The sequence below is a fragment of the Triticum aestivum genome, chromosome 4B (assembly GCF_018294505.1).
Source record: "Triticum aestivum cultivar Chinese Spring chromosome 4B, IWGSC CS RefSeq v2.1, whole genome shotgun sequence".
Lineage (NCBI taxonomy): Eukaryota > Viridiplantae > Streptophyta > Magnoliopsida > Poales > Poaceae > Triticum > Triticum aestivum.
The window spans coordinates 511,111,685-511,120,887 of record NC_057804.1 but is presented as its reverse complement, the minus strand read 5'-3'; positions in this window follow the sequence as shown (position 1 = coordinate 511,120,887).

Sequence of the window (9,203 nt, the reverse complement as noted above, 5' to 3'; positions counted from 1 at the left end):
TATTTTGGTGGACGCTTCTGGTGGTTTGGGAATATTTGGGAATTTACAGCACAAGAATTAGGGTTAGGAGACCTCCTAAGGGCCCACAAGCCCTAGGCCCCCCTGGGGCGTGCCTAGCAGGCTTGTGGCCTCCTCGGGTAACTCCTGGTCCCCTCTCCAAGTTTGCTGGATGTCTTCTGGTCCAAGAAAAATCATCACGAAAGTTTTATTCCGTTTGGACTCCATTTGATATTCCTTTTATGTAAAACTCAAAAACATGGGAAAAATAGAAACTGGCACTAGGCTCTAGGTTAATAGGTTAGTCCCACAAAAAAACATATGAATGCATATAAAACATACAAAATAGATAACACAATAGCATGGAACAATAAAAAATTATAGATACATTGGATACATATCAAAGAGTTCCCCCTCTGGTCCATGGCCTCCATGGCGGCGGAGGGGCAGGAGTCCCTCCGAGATTGGATCTCATCTCTGTTCTATTCTGTTTTGTGTTCCTGTTTTCTAGCCGAAAACCGTTTCATATATTCTGGGAGATCCGTAACTCCGATTGCACTGAGATTTTTACACAATTTGTTTTCCAGATATAAGCTTCGTTGCACACGAAGTAGAGCTCCAACTGACTTACGAGGAGTTCACCACCCACCACCATGCGCCTGGTCCTTGAGGCGCACCCTGGTGTCTTGTGGCGGCTGTGGGCCCCCGTTTGCATTTATTCCACCTCCCAAAAATCACAAATATTCCAAAATAATCCTCCGTAAATTTTTATCGCGTTTGGACTTCATTTGATACGGATATTCTACGAAACAAAAATCATGCAAGAAAAAGAAACTAGCACTAGGCACTGGATCAATAGGTTAGTCCAATAAATCATATAAATTGTTGCCTAAAGTATGTGAAATTTGTATAATATTGGCATGAAACAATCAAAAGTTATAGATACGACCGAGACGTATCAACGCGCCCTGGGGGGGTGCCCTATGTGCTTGTGGGCACCTCGGGACTCCTCCAACCCTAATCTAAGCTCCATAAATACCAAAAAATTCCCCGTACAGCAGAGGGCACACCAAAAATACTTTTCCACTGCTGCAAATTCTGTCATCGTGAGATCCCATTTTGGGGCCTTTTCCGGTACTCCGTCAAAAACCATGTTGCCCTTCTAGTGATGTGGATTAGTTTACCACAGGCCTACGGGTCCATTGCTAGTAGCTGTATGGCTTCTTCTCTCTCTTTGATCTTCAATACAATGTTCTCCTTGATGTTCTTGGAGATCTATTTGATGTAATCTTCTTTTGCGGTGTGTTTGTTGAGATCCAATGAATTGTGAGTTTATGATTATATTATCTATGAATATTATTTGAGTCTTCTCTGAACTCTCTTATGCATGATTAAGATAGCTTTGTATTTCTCTCTGATTTATTGATTTGGTTTGGCCAACTAGATTGATTTTTCTTGCAATGGGAGAGGTGCTTTGCAATGGGTTCAATCTTGCGGTGTCCTCACCCAGTGATAGAAGGGGTAGCGAGGAACATATTTGTATTGTTGCCATTAAGGATAAAAAGATGGGGTTTGTTCATATTGATAGGATCTATCCCTCTACATCATGTCATCTTGCTTAAGGCGTTACTCCATTCTTGTTAACTTAATACACTAGATGCATGATGGATAGTGGTCGATGTGTGGAGTAATAGTAGTAGATGCATGCATGAGTCGGTCTACTTGTCACAGACGTGATGCCTATATTCATGATCATTTCCTTAGATACCGTCATGATTATTCGCTTTCCTATCAATTGCTCAACAGTAATTTGTTCACCCACCGTATGCGTTCTTTCAAGAGAGAAGCCTCGAAACTATGCCCCCTGGGTCCATTCTTATCATATTATTTTCAGATTTATAAAACCAAAAACCCAAAAATACCTTGCTGCAATATATTTACCTTTACTTTATTTTGCACCTTTATTTATCTTTTATACTTATCTCTATCAGATCTCATTCTTGCAAGTAACCATGAAGGGATTGACAACCCATTTATCGCGTTGGGTGCAAGTATTTTTTTGTCTGTGAAGGTGCTATCATTGGAGACTTGTGGGTTCCTCCTACTAGATTGATACCTTGGTTCTGAAACTGAGGGAAATACTTATCTATACTTTGTTGCATCACCCTTTTCTCTTCAAGGGGAAAACCAACGCAAGCTCAAGAAGTAGCAGGAAAAATTTCTAGCACCATTGTCGGGGAGGTTCTACATCAAGCCTACCACATACCTATCATATTATTCACCATTTGCCTCCCGTTTCCTTCTCCCCCACATCTAAAATGTTTAAAAAAACACAAACAAAATTTCCTTTTTATTCACATTCTTTCCGTTTGTCTTATTTTTTGCTTTTTGTTTCCTTGTGTGCTAGATTGCTTTCTCCATCATCATGTCCTAACCTAAAAGTCTTGATATTTACCACAGAAAGTTGGAAGAAATTGAAAATAATGCAAAAAAGTTTCATGTCTTTGCAGTTTGAGCATAAGAACTTCTTTAGGAACGAACTTAAGGAACAAAACACTATGATTGAATATATTAATAAAGAGCTTGATGATGCCACTAATGAAGTCTTTGTTCTTGAACCTCAACTTGCTCATAGTGAATATTTAGTGGGCCAAATTTCTGATAAACAAACCATGTTAGTAAATAAGATGGCTGCTAAACCTGAATCATTGAATGATGAAGATCTTAAAGTGATTGGTGTGCCTCCTATTGAATCTTTGTTTGCTAATACAAAACTTGATAAAGAAGGAACTGGAGATGATTCATCTTTAACTAAAAGGTGTCTCGATAATTTGGAGGGTGAAGATCTTAATGAAAAAAATGATAAAAGTGGGATTGGTGACGTCAAAACATTAACTAGTGATGAGCCCACTCTTTTGGATTTCAAGGACTTTAATTATGATAATTGTTCTTTGATAGATTCTATTTATTTGTTACAATCCATGCTTAATTCACCTAATGCTTATAATAAAAATAAAGCTTTTACTAAAAATATCGTTGATGCTATGATGAAACCTTTTGAAGAAAAACTTGAGTTGGAAGTTTCAATCCCTAGAAAGCTTTATGATGAGTGGGAACCTACTATTAAGATTAAGATTAAAGATTATGAGTGCAATGCTTTGTGTGATTTGGGAGCTAGCATTTCTACTATTCCAAACACTTTATGTTGTGCTAGGTTTCCATAAACTTGATGATTGTTCTTTAAATTTGCACTTGGCAGATTCCAATATTAAGAAACCTATGGGAAGAATCAATGATGTTCTTATTGTTGAAAATAGGAATTTTGTGCGAGTAGATTTTATCGTGCTTGATATAGATTGCAATCCTACATGCCCTATTATTCTTGGTAGACCATTCCTTAGAACGATTGGTGCAATTATTGATATGAAAGAAGGAAACATTAGATTTCAATTTCCATTAAGGAAGGGCATGGAACACTTTCCAAGAAAGAAAATTAAGTTGCCATATGAATCTATTAAGAGGGCCACTTATGGATTGAATACCAAAGATGACAATACCTATATATTTTCATTGTGCCTGCTAGGGGCATAAAACAACAACGCTTGTTGGGAGGCAACCCAATTTTATTTTTATGTTTTTGCTTCCGTTTGTCAATAAATATGCAAACGATTTTCTTGTTGATAATACTAATGATGTGAAATATAATGAACTTGATAGTAATCATGATATTCAAGATGAAACGGTTGACAATGATAAGAAGGAGATTGAGCGTCTAACTAAAGAACTAAAAACTCTTAAGTTAGATCATGAAACAACTCAAGAGGATCATAGAGAGCTCCTAAGAACTCATGAGAAGCTACACTTTGAGAAGCTAAATTTAGAGCAAGAGCATGAGTTTCTAAAAGCTATCATTGATGATCTTCGAAAGAAGAGTTCTTCTTACATTGCCAAATGCCTCCTCTTGTCTACTTACATGCCCCAAGATAAACCTAGTAACAAGAGCAAGAAAGATTATTCTTATAGTAGTAACAATAACCATGCTAAATCCAATATTCTTGCTTCTAGTAGTTCTCTTGATTCCACTAATGATTCTCTTAGCCAAGTTACACTTGAGCAAGAAAATAGTTTATTGAAGGTAATTATAGAGAAAGGTGTTTACAAGAGCCTTGCCAGGAGTAAGCAATTTGAGGAAATTGTACGCAAGCAAGGAATGCACTGGAAGAATCAAGGTGTTGGTTTTGAATGAAAGTTCAATGCCAATGGAGTTGAATGGGAAGAAGATCAATACCCCCAGACAAAGTTTGTTCCTCGACAAGAGAAGTATGACCCCACTTCGTTTGAGGGAACACAAGCTCAAGATGATCTTCCACCACAAGACCACAAGCTAAAAGGCAAGGACAAGCTTCAAAAAGAGATTGACTCATTTGAAGAAGCACCCAAAGCCATGGTCAAGTGGGTCCCCAAGACTTCATCAAGCTCTACTTCATAAAGTTCGACTACAACTCCAAGGATTCCCATCAAGTTGATGTGGATCCCAAAGAAGAAGAACTAGAGTGTTCTTGAGGGTGACTCTGCGATACTTCTCCAACGTATCTATAATTTTTGATTGTTCCTTGTTGTTAAATTATCAATCTTGGAAGTTTTATTTACATTTGCTAGAAACTTTATATCATTTTGGGACTAGCCTATTGACATAGTGCCCAGTGCCAGTTGCTATTTTTTTGCTTATTTTTTACTTTGTTGAATACCAATATCAAACAAAGTCCAATTGCCACAAAACTTTTGTGGAGATGTTTTTTCTGGTGATAAGAGACCTTGGAAGCTTCTGGAACACACGAGAGGAGGCCCATGGCACCCACTAGGCACACATCAGCACAGCGACACTACGCCTGGGATACTACACTTGCTCTATGCTAGCAGCGGAACAACTCGTAGCAGCGGAAATCTTCTAGAAGCGGAACAATGACGAAGGTGGTGAACTCCACTCCATAGGGACTCTGGCTGGGACACGATCTAGCTAGCCCGAACGGAAACCACGACAAGCAATCAAGCAATCATGGCATCACCTGCAATCTGGCATGACACGCCAGGTCAGTACATTGAATGTACTTGCAAGCTCACAACAACCAAGAACATCAAGGCAAGACAACAACATAGCATTAAGCAGGTTAATTAAATTAACAGCTACCATGATATAATAGCATCTCCTAAGCATAATATGAAACTACTACAATACTTATAAATCACCATCTCCGATCTCCATAACCATATCTCTCTTGGCTAACCGGACAAGCAATATGCCATGTCGATCACCTCGTGATCAAAACCAAACTATAACCGTGATCCTTACGGCGATCACAAACCGACCAATGAATGGCCCGTGATCCTTACGGCGATCACAACCTGATCAATAAATGGCCCGCGATCCTTACGGCGATCACAAACCGACCAATACTTGGCCAATATGTACTGCTCCAAATATCCACATATCCATCACCTATAAGTCATTCCGTCATGTGAGTGTTGATCGAATGGTGTACCCTAGTATGAACCCATGCCCATGACCGAGGACGTGGCTATCGATAGATTAAGCACACACTCTGCAGAGGTAGCGCACTATACCCACACCACAGAACCCATGGCCTCACAGTCCCATTCGGGTGGTCCAACATCATTTCGACAAAACCGATCTACTACCATGACACTCTCCCGACCACTCCAACTCACTCCCCTCTGGGCTAAGTCATGGGTGGCCCCGTGTCTACGTCCAGACATAACGACCACCCTCATGGCCAGATCCACTCTGGGATCCTCGCGCAAAATCAAATCAAAACTGGACACACAAGGCTTATGTCCACCTACCTAATCAGGGTAGCGCGCGCCCATAATCCTCCCTCGTTAGAGGCACCGGCAAGAGGCACGACAATAGACCGCATTAGGGCCGTCCCATACCGGCAAATGTGGTTGCACTGGAAAAGTTCAATTCGGCGGCACCTGACCAACTTACTGACGGAATTTATCCCCAAAAATATAACCATAATAACTGATACTCCGATGTTAGCCATCAAACTATAATACAAGTCATAGCAATATCCAACAAATAATCCAAGCATAATATCATCATACCAAAATACAACGAGGATAACATAACACTACTATCATGATGAATCCAGAACAATAATCCTACTACTCCAATAACAAGGATACAGCTATCCACCTAAGATCCACATGTAACCATCATCTCCGAAAATAATACTCCAAGCAACAGAACATCAACTAGCATGATGAAAATATTCATACTAACCACTACTAATCCAAAGGTAGCATGATATCCAAAGTAATACTCCCAAACATACTGATAGATATCATCATGAAACAATCATAATATCAACCACTAATATTCCAATGGCGACATGATACTCATCAACTACAACATAACTCCTAGTAATCCAAACAATAGCATGGCAATAACAAGATCAAAATAATACTCCAAGAAAATGCCATGTACAGAGTCATGTTGCTAAAACAATATTTTCAACAAGTTCAAATAAGTGAAACCATGTCACTGCATTACAGTGATGGAAATGGAGGGTGTGGCTTGCCTGGGGTGGAAGAAATCACCAGAAGAAAGTGCAAAAAGCTTGCGGAAATGAATCACCAAAAAATCGTTCTCTCCTGGAGGGGTCTAAATAGGGCAAGGGAAAAATGGTTATTTTCACAGTGTAAACCATAGTGAAAGTGAAATCAACAGAAAGGGCTCGACGAAACGAAGAAGTGAGCGTTGGAATCACCTCATTTGGAGTTACAGATAAAAAGATATGGATGTTTTTCTACCAGGGACCCATCTGTAATGAAAATCTTTTCAACCAGGGGCCTAAACAGAAAAAGTGAAAGCGTACTCTGGGAAAATAAGGCCTTCACCTTATCCATTCAGACAGTGGCGGGGCTGGTCAACACTGACGTGCGGGTTCGACGCGGGTGGGGCCCGCCACTTATCCACGCTGGCCCGCGGGGTCACCATGCTGTGCGGCTGACGAGTGGAGCCCTTGGCCAGCTGGCAGGGAGGAGGTCAGCGCATTCGTCTCCTTCCTCTCGCCCACGCCTGGCCGCGGCAGAGCCGGCCCCGACGAGGCCTGCCGGAGCTACATGGCATCTCCGGCGAGGCTCCGCACACGGACGGACTTAGCGGACTCCGGCGCATCTCCAGGGCCCATCCATGGACGGTGGGGTGGACCAAGGCGATGGCAACACGGGCGCCGGCATAAGAGGCCTTCGGGCTCCGGCGAACTCGGAGAACAGAGCCACCGAGGAGGGAAGGGAAGCACTGGAGAGGATCTAGGTCGATGGAGGAGATCTCTGGTGGTGGAGAAGATGAGGGGGAAGCTCGGCTTCGGGCTAATCTAGCCGAGCCAAGGCGGCGGCCATGGCGGACGGAGGACGAGCAGAGGGCTTCTCCGGCTCAGGTTAGTAGCTAGGAGGGACCAGAGGAGGGGCTGAAGGCCAGTGGTGAGCTCGGGGTCTCGGGGGAGAGCTTATATAGCCGTGGGGAGGAGCAGCCGCGCTGTCACCACCATGGACGCGTGTTCGGTGTCGCGGACGGTGTGCTCGCGTGCATGGGCTCGGGGGAAAATGACGGGGAGGGCACAGTGGGGGCTCTCACGGGGCAAAGGAGGCCAAGGGGGCGTAGGGAGGAAGACAACGGCGATGAACGGATCCAAAGCTCCACTGTACGCACGTGGGCGCGCGGCAGTTTGCGTCGGTGAGCAAGCGGACGGAGGGGGCAAGGGCTCAGGGCGACACAGTCGATCACGAGGAGGCCACTACACATGCTGGTGAGTCGAGACGAGGAGAGAACGGACGATCACAACATCAGGGACGATCCAGAGCACGTTTACTGCACGCCAGGGCGATGGTCACCGCCCGCACTGGTGCACACAATGGCACAAACGATGCCAAACGATGTCTGGGGTGGAGTCCTTCCTGGGTAGGTTGTAACTACGGTGGTAGTTTGACGAAAATGTCTATGGTCAAAAAGAAATAACCCTCTGAAGTTTACTGCAGTAAACTTGGGTGAGCATTGGTGATCAACAGGAAGGGTTTTGGGAGAAATGGAGTTGTCTGCTAGGTTGAGGTAAAGAAGGACTTACATCCTGGTAAGTTTGAGGAGATTTGGATAAAGATTTAATGTAGTTGCTTAACAACCACATAATTTGGTCAAAAATGAAGATCATGATGGTGCACTCACATGGAGTGTCAACTAGGTCTAAGATTGGGCAAAGCTGGGTCATTTGGTCATATGAAGATGCTGTAAAAAGCTCATGCCAAATGGCCAAGCCAAAATGGCACTTGCTTCACAAACATCTCTGCTGACCAGAAACTTGAAATAATTTTGGTGGTCAAATGGCTGAATGAAATGATGCCAAATTGGGTGGAGAGACTTATGGGTATAAGAATGATCTGGTATTTTCTCAGAATTTTTGAAGCAATATAAAATATACTTGCTTCACAACCTGAAAATATTGCTAGAATCAAAGATTTGCTCCTCTGCTCACATAGATGACTGGATGGGGCTACAAATGGGTGAAGGGGTTTAATATGAGCAAATTAAGGATTTTGCAATAGTTCAACTCATTTGGATACTCCTAGCTAGTACTTCCTTCACAAAGCCTTCTGTCTGACAGAAACATTGAAAATTCACTGAGGAAGATTGGCTAGGCAAATAAATTTGTACTTGTGCATGAGGCAATTATTTGGACATATAAGCATGCCCAAGGAGTTGGGGAGAAATCAAGAAAAGATAGGTGGTACTTCCTTCACAGAAAACCACACTGGACAGAAATGAAGAATAATTATTGGGGAATTATTTTTGAACTGGCCAAGGCAATGTTTGGGCATATTTGTGCTATATATGACCCAAAGGAATTATGAGAATTATTTTGGGATTTTTGGATGGACAGAAATATAGGTTGCTTCACGACCTATGGCAGATAGGGTTATTCCTTTAATGAAAAAGGAATTTTCCATAGAAAAAGATTTTAGGGTTTGGTCAAGGAGTGAAGTGACATGATCTTTGGCAATATTTTAAGAATGATGAGCCACTTGGGAGGAGGAATGAGTATGATTTCCCAGGTGGCAAGGCCACAGAACCACTCCAAAAAGAAAAACAAAGCAAAAACCAAATAAATCAGAAGAAAAAGAAAAGGGCC